Genomic DNA, 12,966 nt, shown 5'->3' with positions numbered 1-12,966 from the left:
TACACATATGCACTGTACAAACAGGTACATGTATACATGGTACTAGCCAGAGCCAACAGAACCCAGACACTGTCCTCAAAACACTGGGAGACAATGTGATGGTCCCCTGCCATTACTAAAGTGTAAAACAGAAGTAGGACACTGTTGCAGAGAAAGTTGGTGTCCTATGACTGTTGAACTCCCATATTAACCTCAAACACAACTTAGGATCCCTCATGGAATCCCCTACAGGCATCTATGAAGGCATTCATGCAGCAGACACTGATGACAATCACAAAAGCTTTTGATAGTTACATCAACAACCTTCACAGTATTAAACACAAGTACTGTGAGTTACTGCACAATGCTAATACCTATCCTGAGACAACAAATATTGGCCATAGTCTTGGCAACACATTCAGTGCCACATATACCCCTCTCTCCCCCACAGGTGAAGTGCTGAGTGAATGTGCTCTCACATGCTGTATCCTGTTTCTGTTCTAGGTGTCTGTGTGTCACCAGGATGTGGCCCTGCAGCAAGACCAAGGGGTACGGCAGTGTGGTAACACATCCACCATGTCTTAGGCAGGGTACAGCTGTATCTGCATGGATTTCCCAGGTCTATAACACAGTGATTGCATATGCCTCACAGATTATAGGGCTGAGGGTTGTACATAGGTATATGTCGATTTACAACATCTGTTGTAGAGTGGAGAATGGTATGTGTTGTGGTTTGGACACACCTCTGATTACTAATAATCACAGCCACAGGGGATAGTCATCAACCAAACACAATGAGATTACTATTCACACACACACACACACACACACACACACACACACACACACACACACACACACACACACACACACACACACACACACACACACTTGCCAGTACTGAGATCCATAGGTTCATTGCTTCATAGGTGTGTAGTAGGTGAATGGGCCTGAAGGCTCTACAAGGCTAGCCCAAGGGAATACCCTGGCATCAGGCCACATGACAATAGTCCCCAGTGTGGCTCAGGAGTATAGTCACTGGAGTGCTCTCTAGGGGTGGATATTGTATTCCCATCCACTCATCCAGATTTCTATTGTGGGTGGCCAGTGATGTGCACTGCTTCACATGTGTGTGATTAATATTCCATAACATGGACAGTGTCTGGGTTGTGCACCTGTCCCACAAGCATGTCCTTTGAAGTGTGGAACTGTGCTTGAGGTCTCTGAGGCATGTTGTGTGGTCAGATTGGTATCTTCATATGTAGTATTCCTGACCTAGTTTGGTGAGACATGGCTGTGTAACTGAGTTAGTGATTGCACCTACATAGACAATATGATATGGGGATTCATTGGAGTTATTGGAGTCTGTTCATATAGGGCATGTGCATAAGTCATGATATTCCCTTTGTGGGTTATGTTTGCAGACTCTACAGTTGTTGCAGGTGTCCAGTGGGGAACATGGCAAAAGGGCCACTGTACACATTGATTGGGCTACTGAGGGGATGGTACAGGGTGACCATGTCCTTTTACTTGCTGGATAATGCACACTTAGTCAGGAGATGTAACACATCAAAGTACTTTCTGATGTCAGGGGCACTATTGTGGTCAACAGGCAGCTGACTGTCAACCTGTGTTCCCCATTCTGTTATAACATAAATAATTGTTTGGCGTTCGTTGATACAACAGAACTGAAAAAACTTTTGGTAACCATCCCAAACGCTATGCGGTCTTGAGACGCCTGTAATCCAAGCTTCAGTTCTTATCTAAAATATGATGAGCTGAAAACCATATAGTGTAAAATCCGAAGTTTAATAAAAAAACCAAGCGGTTACAAGTTAAGCGCTTTCACCCGTTCCAAACACGGGCTTCATCTTAACTAGTATTTTCTTAAAAACAGTTGCAATTTAAATAATCTTCGTGGCGCCAAAATCTTGGCCATATTTAAAGCTACAGATCCTAAAAAAACAGAAATCTACTTGTCCAATACAACATAAATGTCAAATGCATTTCATTTGTTTAACCAATAATAAAATCCAAACATATCTAAGTGTGTAATAAATCATCAAAATTATGAATTAATTTAAAGCAAACTACCTAAAAAATATATTCCGTTGCTAATTAAGCATATTAAGCAAAGGTTTTATAGAAATAAAATCATTAAGCCCTGGGGGGGTAGATGCATCTGTAAACAATTGCCACCATTGTGTATTTAAATTGCAACTGTTTTTAAGAAAATACTAGTTCTGATGAAGCTCATCATATTTTAGATAAGAACTGAAGCTTGGATTACAGGCGTCTCAAGACCGCATAGCATTTGGCGTGGTTACCAAAAGTTTTTTCATTCTGTTATAACAACGTCACTGTTCAGTGGACTACCATCAATGTATTACTTCATGTGAGCCATGGTGTTCCCAAAGGTAATGGTGGCAGATCTCTTGGCACTGAGGTAATGTCCATAGTTCTGACAACAGTCATAAGTGTCAAGTGGCCTTTGTGCATGATGTCAACATCACATGGATTGGGAATGCTACCACCCACCTTACTGTTGTATGCAAACATTTTCAGCCAGGGTGCCTTTGTGTTCTCCTGCACCTCAGAAGGGAAGATCCCAAACATGAGAGGACATGGGTCTGTACCTTGTGTGACACCAGTCATGTCTGGTCATTGGCTTAACATGGAGTTCACTGCAATCACGCCATGGGTACTATCTGTGAGACAGTTTGCAGGAGAACTACTGATATAGTGGTTTATGCCTAGCCACATGTGTTTGTGTATGATTCCTGGGTGGAGAGTGGTCTCTGAGTATTAGGGAGGGTTGCCTATATTATTAACTATTCCATACTGTCACATAGTCATTGCACGTGGCACTACATATTTAGGGCTGTGGATTGTCTTCACCGACCTCTACGGTGTTTGACAACTGTTGGTCTTGTAATGTGGACATATACTAGGTCATCAATATAACAATTTAGCAAAACCCGCCCCCCCCAATGGATCCTGTTATTACACAATCACACCAACACAGGATACTGATGACAGACAGAGACACCCCCCACACACACACACACACACACACACACACACACACACACACACACACACACACACACACACACACACACACACACACCCACACACACACACACACACACACACACACTTGCCAGTACTGAGTTTCGAACCCCTCACTATCTGTGCATTGCTATTACAGTGTTATGCATTTTTCACATGCGTCATGGAGCTTATAAGCTGGATGTTGTCCCAAGGTACTTCTAAAGTGAGAAACATTACCAGCCCTTGTAAATACTGGCATTGAGTGATGTAGTGGGTGAGGGATTTCATAAAATACTTTACCCTACACCCACATTTACATTTGCCAGCAGTGAGCTTCAAACCTCTATCTAACTATGTTTACAGACTTTTGTGTTACGCATTTACCACAGGCACCACTGACCTTATGTGGTTTAGGGTTCCCAACAGGTACTTCTAAGGTGAATGATATCTGCTAGACTGCTAAGGCAGGGCACTGAGAAGTGTACTGGGTGCAAATGGGGCCAAAATCTTTAAGGTACGAACAGATATATATATATATATATATATATATATATATATATATATATATATATATATATATATTTATAGATACACACATACACAAACACTTGCCAGGAATGAGATTCAATCCCCTACCTATATAATTATTGCTACTGCATTGTTACACATGTAGCATATGCGCCACAGAGCTTATAAGCAAAATAGTGTCCAAACATACCTCTAAGGGGAGTGACATCAGCAGCCATTGTAAAGTATTACACTTTGAAATGTACTGGCTGTGTATGGACACAAAATGCTTCAACCTACAGATATACACCCACTCACACAGACACACCTTTACAATTGCCAGTATTGAGATTAAAACTCCTACCTAAGTAGTGTTTTGCACTACAGTATTACAAAGTTATCACGAGCACCACAGAGCTTTTAAGTTGGATAGCTGAACAAAGGTATATTTGAAGGTGAGTGACATCAGCAGTAGTGCTAAAGGCGTGATAAAGGAAGTGTAGTGAGTGTGAATGGCCTCACAATCATGTCTCTACAAAGACGCACATGCACTCTCTCACACAAACACACACATTTTCACATTTGCCAGGAGCGGGATTACAACTCCTACCTAACCAGTTTGCTACACTATAGTATTACGCAGTTATCGCAAACTCCATGGAGCTTATATGCTGGAAAGCTGTCCAAAGGTATCTTTGATGGTGAGTGACATCAGCAGCAGTGCTAAAGGAGGGATAAGGGAAGTGTAATGAGTGTGAATGGCCTCAAAATCATGTCTTTACAAAGACACATACACTCTCTCACACAAACACACACATTTTCACCATTGTCAGGACCAGGATTACGCCGCCTGCCTAACTAGTTTGCTACACTATAGTATTATGCAGTTATTGCAAGCGCCACTGAGCTTATATGTTAGAGTGCTGTCCAAAGGTATCTTTGACAGTGAGTAACATCAGCAGAAGTGCTAAAGGAGGGGTAAGGGAAGTGTAGTGAGTGTGAATGGCCTCAAACTCATTCATCTAGAAACACACACACTCACACACAGCTTCACATTTGACAGGACTGAGATTACAACTGCTACATGGATACTTATTTGTACTATAGTGTTACACAGTATTATGAGCACCACTGAGACTATAGGGCTGAGGGCTAACAAAAGGAATTCCTACAGTGAATTACATCAGCACATCATGTGATATAGGCCAATGGGATGTGTACTGGGTGGGACAGGCCTCATAATGGGATTCTCTCTATCACTGTCTGTCTCTCTCTTCCCCACGTCTGTGTGTGTGTATTTTTGACATTTTATATTATGTTAGCCTTAGATATGTGTGAGTATTCCTATCCAGTGTGTGTGTGTGTGTGTGTGTGTGTGTGTGTGTGTGTGTAAAGTATCAATGGTGTAAAATCTGGTGTGTGTGCACAGACATCTGCAAATAACAGATATCTATAGTCCTCTGTGTTGTCAGACATAGGCTTCATTTTTCTAAGTGTAGGAGCATGCCCAGTATGACCTTCTATATTGAGCGTTTGCATCCATTCTAGGGCACATTGGACTCCAGTTCAGGGTTTTTTGTGCTACAGCTACACCTAGCAACATATTTCTGCAGGATATCTGTAGATAGGTTGCCAATATGGAGACACAATGGACGTAACATACGGGGAATACTGCAAATGTTGCTGTCTGTTCTGCTTGTGTAACATGGTTGGTTGTAGCATAGATTTTCTGACATATGTATTGTTTTACACTGTGACGTGTCATGTCATCAACAACTGAACGATATCATTCTTTGCTCACAGTTATTTACCAGGGAAATACAAGATGAATGAAGCTGAGACCAATATTCTGAGGCATATAAACTACACATTCTGGCACACTCCTGCCATTGTGGAGGGGTAGCTACAGACAATTGACTGCTGGTTCTGTGCAAATGGTCCAGCACCTTGGTAGTATGCTGGCTGGTGATCCCCTTCTTGTGCTTTTGTCAACTTCACGGAATGGCCATATCCTGCTGGGGCCATACCTCTCAGCTGTACAGATACATCTAGGTTATCCAGAGGCAGGACTCGTATATCTGGTCAGTTTACCTTCACATCATGGTTTACAAGCAGTTTTGTGGCTATTCATTCATGGGTTTGCAGTCAGGGGGTAGTATGGCAGACATTAGAGTTTCAGACTTCACACACTCCATGACATCCATCCTTCTACACCCCTCATCTGTTATTCTCTCCTCTTCCTAACAATATGAAAGCAATATTTCTGAAGTATCCCTATAGCTGGGCCTTTATCCCAATACTATTTATGGCCTGGTCCACAGTTCTTGCAGTAGGACATGGGGAGGCATGCTACTGGCATTTGTCAGCATGACCTTGCATTTATTTTCTGTTTACTGCATTAGGTTGGTAGTTAGGGCCCCCTGACATTCCGTACATTGGCACTATGGGTGAGGCATGGGCCTTTGCCAGAGGACTGTAGGGCATGTGAGAATGCTGCAGGCCATTTGTAGCAGGCCAGTGCATTCTGTCACTCATACATTTCCAGGCTGCAAGCCAGTGGATTACCCTGGGGTGACAGTGGTAAGTGGTTGAGTTGTTCCTGTCAGTCCTTCCTGTTCATACTGATCCACGGGTCTGGATGTGGTCAGGTTGCTGCTTACAGCTAGGGACACACCTGTATGAGACACCTATTCAGCATGCAGCATCATGTATGTATTCCCATACAGAGTTGAGTTCATGCTGTACTCATTCCCTACAGCAAGGATATGACCTGTGATAAACCTGTGGCTGATGGTGGGGTGAGCTGGGTGCATGCATGATATGGAAGCTACTGGCACCTGGCTCACAGATATAACTTGGACATTCCCCTTGTGCTGGCTTGTGTGTGGACACGGACAGCCTGTCATTACTTTATAACTGTGCCTTTTCTGGTCTGCCAGAGATTGGCCAGACTACCAGTATTCCATACTAGAGGGACAACTAATGTGATGCTAACCTCTATGTATAATTCCAAAGTTGTGTGCAGTTGACACTTATGTTATATGCACTCTGTGTAGGTTACTTCCACTTGTGTACTGTTTCTATGTATGGGCCCCCATTCATTGCATGTCCAGCTTTCCCACGGTGACAGATATTGACATCTGGACAGTGAGTATGTGCAACTGCTGACATGGGTGTAGCTAAGAAGCAGTGTGGTTGGCACTGCAGTTGTAACATGGCCCTGTCAACCACTGTACTGTACCTAGGCCACTGGCACACAACCATCCAGGCCCACATGCTGACCACTTCCAGATAATATTAAACACACACCAAACTTACCACACTGATCCCTGCATATTGTACACATGCAACAATGTAGATTGGGACAGCTCTGACAATCTGTGCTCCAGTGATATTACTCTTCAAACTTACATGTTACTTCATTTCTACATGGGATTGTGTGGGGGGGTGCACTTCTGAAGACTTCAAACATTTGCAATGACTGTACTGGTATTTCGGTTAATCTGTTGGCTTCCATTTCATATTGTATTGTGACCTATCATGCAGAAAGGAGGCATATCAGTAGAGTACACATGTTAGATTTTAATGGCATAAATTTCAGTTTCCGACTTCTTACCCTTCAGAACTGAAATGCAACTGCCAGACCTGTTGTAGTATGTCAGTGTAGGTCTGGTGGGGGGCTGTTCACCATTGCCATCATTTGGGGGCCTTAGCCCAGCCTTTATTTATGGTCATCTACACCTGTCCTGCTGGGTGAGGCTGGTGGTGGGTATGTGACTCTCATTGACATCCATGTGTGTGACCTATTGACACCCACAATTATTTGGGCCATCACATGTACTGCGGTGGGAGCTGTCACCTTGTGTAGTGCTGCCTAGTATGTTGACACCAGTATTTGTTATGGAGTTCCTGCTGTCCCATATAGCTGTCTGCTGCTATCCCATTCAACCACCCAATTCCATTGCATGCTTGCATCCAGACCATACATACAACTATCAGAACATACTACTCTATTCAGTAACTGATAGGGAGGGTGACTTACCTTGTTGCTGGGCCAGTATTTGGGATGGTGCTGGAGAGCTGACTATGTCGGATGTACGTAGTACAGTCCCTATAGATGGTAAAGCACAGGTAATGTCATGCTTGGCATCCCTTTTACTGTATGTACAAGTCAGAGAGAGGTATCAGTTCCTGGGTCCCTACAGTGTCAGTTTGTGTGCTGTGCATTGCCTCTTTGCCAAGGCCTGGGCATACTGGGCATGCCTCCTTCTGCCTACAGGGGCAGGCTCAGGAAGTTCCTCCTCCGAGTTTCTCTGTGCTTGTGCTGGCCTTGGCAATGGTGGGGGGCTGTCTGGCCCTGCCCCGTGCTGTTCCTGCTGTAGCTGTTTCCTCAGGATCATATTGTGAAGCATGGCACATACTATGAACATTTGTGAACATGTAGCTGGAGAGTACTGCAAGGCTCCACCAGATATGTCAAGGCAGCGTAACCGTGACTTGAGCATCCAAAACACATGCTCTACAATGATCCTGATTTGTGCGTGTGTCTCATTATGGTGTTCTTGTTTGGGTGTGTGTGCATTTCTGATGCGAGTCCTCAGCCACAGCTCCAGTGCATAGCCAGCATCCCCCACTAGATGGCCATATGGGATGTGCCCCCTGGAAAACCCCTGATACAGCTGTGAGCAATGGCAGATGTGGGAGTCATGATACTTTCAGGGCTGCCAGCACACACGTTCATGATAATGCCTTGAGCATCACACATGACCTGGCAGTTGATGGAGGGGAAGCCCTTGCCGTTAATGTAAACCCTACCCCACTTGCTGGGTGGTGCTTTGATGTGGATGTGCATGCAGTCTATATCACCAACTACCTCAGGGTATTCTGCTATACAATAGAAGAGACGCATACTTCTGGTCAATGCCTCATGGATGTTGGGGAAATATACCTGCTCATTGGCGTGTGGTGTTATGGCATCCAGGAACTGGTGGACTACCCTGGATGCTGATGACTGTGAGACCCCCATGATATCCCCAGTTGGTCTTTGGAAGGTACCTTTGGTTAGTATTCTTAAGCCTACACATACCTTGGTATCCACTGGGATGGGTTCCCCTCTGTTGGTTCTATGTGTGAGGTGGGGACGGCACAGCTGGACGATTTGCTGTAGAATGTTACTGTCCACCCTATAGCACTCTACTATCTCCAGCTCATGTAGGCCCTGGTAGGTTACCCTGGGTCTGTACACTCTTCTCCTACTCGTCATAGCGAGTTGGTTGTCAGCATTCTCCTCCTCACCACCCTGAGTCTCTAGCACATATTGATGGAGTAAAGCAACAGCAGCCTCTAACATTTTTAGCTAGTTTTGCCAGCTAAAAATCCCCCATCTGTGTACACCAGCGGTGTAGAGTTTGTGGGAAAAACCAGTCTGAAAGGTGTTTGCATAGTTTATAGTAGTGTGCTGGGCTGCTGCATGTGTAATTGGCTGATTCCTATACATTCCACCTGCCCACTATGCTAGTTCTCCTTGATTGCCTTCTTACTGCTGTTTCCCAGTTCCTCCCTATTTAAGCCCCAAGGTGCACCACACATTTCCAGTGCTGAAATGTAAACAGTGCTGCCATTTCTTTTTTTTTTGTTTATGTTTAAAACCTGGTGTGCAGCATGCACACCCGTTTAGGCTATGTACACAGTGCTCAGGCATGTCTGACACACCCCCTTCCTTAGCTGCACTTAGCTAAGGGTAAACATGGACCACAAAGCTCTAATGAGCTTACAGCAAGCAAGGCATACACCCTTATGAAGTCATCCAGCTCTTAGACTTGCACTGTTGTATTGCTGCACCTACACGGTTAGGCACAAGCTGACACTTTGAAGAAATATGTGATTCAGTATAACTCCCCTTATTTACATACCCCAGTGTGTAGGTCATTAGTTACTGCACTAAAATGGACCCTTTCCCCTTGACAATCAGTGCTCCCTGGTATTGTTTACATTCTGTGTGCCATTGACTATAATGACAAAATGCATTTTTAACTTAAAATTGAGTTTTCCCATTTTTTTTTTTCGGCATGATCCCGTTTGCATGCCTTAAACGGCCGAGACTGGCCCAAAAAAAAAAGCTTAATTTTCATAATAATTAATCTATCTGGGAGAAGTTTCCTGCTTTGACAGGCAGAAGAGAAGAAAAAGAAGAAGAGGAAGGAGAAGAAGAAGAGGAAGGAGGAGAAGAAGAAGTAGAAGAAGAGGAAGGAGGAGAAGAAGAAGAGGAAGGAGGAGAAGAGGAAGGAGGAGGAGAAGATGAAGAAGAAGAAGACAAGCATTCATTGAATAAAGTAAAATAAATTATGCTCAAAAAGATTATACCATGTCATACATGACATATGCCTGGCTATGCCCCTGCACTACCAACCTCCTTCCATGTGTTAAAAGGCCAGTGAAGGCATGGACAACAGTACTTTGACAGTTCCTGCACGAGGCATGGCTCTCAATCTTCCATTTCCAAAATGTGGAACACTACCTCTATCAATATGGAACAAATGGGCAAAATGTGGAACACTTACTAACAATGTACTTCATCTAGGAAGCTCACACCATAGTTAAAATGTGTTACTGAATTGATATGAATCAGTTTTATTCACCATGAATATTAGTTAAAAAATCCTTAACACTGAATGTATTACAGACCTTTTTATTGTGGCACAGCGAGGAACACAGACTTTTAAATGCTCAAAATGAGGACTATTCTTCATGAGGCACACTTGAGGGGCATGGCACAGATGTAAAACGGAGTCCTTCTTGGAAAGTACTTCCTCAAGGGACGTGCACTGATAAGTTTATTGCCAGTAAACCACTGATCATATGTAATACACACATAAAGTGACTGCCAGCAAACTACCTTACAGAGTTGCATGTACACATAAAATTACTGTCAGAAAAAACACCAAACTGAGTGACATGTACATGCTTTTATTTGATTAATTTATTTATTGCTTGCATTTGTTGACTGGGAAAGTTATAATGGGCACAGAATCTTCTTTTCAGTGGAGGCCCAGGAAGAAAAGCTCCAAAGGAAACATATTAAATTATACATAGAATACAAAAATGAATAGTATTTTACCAATGTATGCATAGTCTAGTGAATAAAGACATTTTAAATGTTTATACATATTGTAGAAAAAGTCACACAACAGTACTTTAGAAAGTCTGCATAGTAATACAGTTGTTGCATATGGTGCAATAAGGCACAGCTACAGATCATTCTTTTCATCAAAGGAAGATGAGAAGCATAATGCAATATATATAGACATACATTTCAGTGGATCAGTAGCACTGTATATAGCAGTTTCATAATAAAGATGTAAAACAGACAAAGCTGCATAAAGCATCCTTTCATATTATATTTTTAATTATTTGGTAGTTAGCATTGGGTGTAATAAACTGAAGACTGATTGTAGGAGAAGGACTAGAAACAACTGAAAGTGTAAAGGAGGAGGTAGAGGGGAAGAAAGATGTTATAGGTGAATGTAAGGATGAAGTAAATGGGAAAGTGGGTGGGGGTTACAGTCCATTATGGCAAGTGGTTATGAGTATACAAAAGAACATTTGTGAGAAAGAGATAAAAGGGAATTAGTTAAAAGGTAGGGAGAAGTGTGGAATTATGGTTTAGTCTAAGGGTACATATCCAGGTTTAGAGGAGGGGCAGAGCAAGAGATTCTACAGGTGCGACTTTAGCTTCTGTTTAAAATGTTTGATATCTTGGTCTATTTTTAAAAGGATAGGTATGGTGCTCCATGCTTTTGGTAACATAATTTGAAAATAGACTGTCACCAGCTGGAGGAGCAGCATTTGGGTTCATCAATGGAGTGCATTTGGTATGTATAGCTGGATTAGTCTTCACAGAGATGGATAATTTGCAGATTCATAGATGATGTAGTCACAAGTTGAGAGTAAAATAGTGTGTTATAGTACAAGATGGTTTAGTTCTTTGAGTGCTAGGCAGTGGTGGGATTTTTGTTTGTTATTTACTGAAAACTTGGCTATTTTGTGATAACATTATTTGAGCTTTGACAGCTGAGAGACTTGTAAGGTGGTGAAACTAGGGACTGAGTAGAGACGTGCTGAGAGTAGTAGGGAAGAGGCCAAGTGTTTTCTGGTTTGGTCAGTGAGAAAATTTTGACTCTTTATGAAAGGAATCCAATTTCAGATGAGCATTCATCACTGTACATTGGATGTGGATTTTAAGCTATTGTCAATGTAGATGCCTAGCAGCTTAGTAAGTGGGACCATTTCAGTTTTAGTTTTATTTGCTGGGAGAATATCAAAGGAAGGATAAAGAAAATATATTTAGTTTTTTGGGGGGTTGGGTTAAGAAAAAGTTGTGAGTCAGTTAGCCAGGCTTCAATGGATGAGAAGAATTATTGAGGGATTTGTTGAAGGTTGTTAAAGTTTTGGGTGCTACATATGAGGGTGGAATTGTCAATGTACTGAATTATTGTGGCTTATCTGGAGGTATCTGGGAGGTTATTAATGAAGATGTTGAAAAAATGAGACCAATTATGTAAGGTTGGGGGATGTGTAAGGTGTGGAGACTGAGTGGAAAGGGGAGAGGTCTTTGTGCCATTTTACGGCCTGCGATCTGTTAGCAAGATGTCTATTAAACCATGTGCTAGAGATTTCATCAAATACCAGAGCTGAGAGTTTTTGTAGTAGGAAGGAGTGTGAGACTGTGTCATAAGCTTTGGAAAGGTCTGGAAAGAGGATAGACACTAACCTTCCATTTAGTATTAGTGAAATATAGGAGGGCTGTAGTAGTGCTACAATGGAGGCAGAAGCCTTGTTGAGAAGAGCAGAAAAGGTAATTTTTGGCAAGCTGTTGGGACAGCTGGGCTTAAATGCATTTTTAAAGAATTTTAGGTAAAGTGGACAGGATAGCAAAAAGGTGGTAGTTACTAGCTTAGGTGTTATTTCCTCCTTTATATTTTATCATGGTGTTGGGATGTATGCTTCTTTGATAGTACAGAAATGGGATAGGCTATAGCCTTAGCAGCCATTTGCAGATACTCGTTGAGGAGATTGTTGGGTGCTAAGGTGGTAGGCTTTACTTTTAACAGAGTTTTTTTAATAGCTGAGGTGGGAACTGGTTGCAGTGAGAAAGAGACAGAGTCTCAGGTGTTGCTGGGGATGGAGGGGCTGGTAGGATGAGTGTGGTATTTGGTTAGGGATGTGACTGAGTTTATGAAGTGCATTTGAAAGAGAGTGGCAGTGTTTTTTGTATTGTTGGCCCTTGTGAGTTCAGGTTGTGTGGCATGACCAGGTTTGAGGATTTTGTTAAAAGTCTAACAAAATTCTTTTGGGCTTTGATAATTTTGGACTGCAGATTAGGGCAGTATTTTTTATCTATTTTAATTTAGTGTTCAGTGTGATTTT

The sequence above is a fragment of the Protopterus annectens genome, chromosome 10.part0 (assembly GCF_019279795.1).
Source record: "Protopterus annectens isolate FY-2018-M chromosome 10.part0, PAN1.0, whole genome shotgun sequence".
NCBI lineage: Eukaryota > Metazoa > Chordata > Ceratodontiformes > Protopteridae > Protopterus > Protopterus annectens.
The sequence above is the reverse complement of the archived record's forward strand: the minus strand, read 5'-3'. Positions refer to the sequence as shown.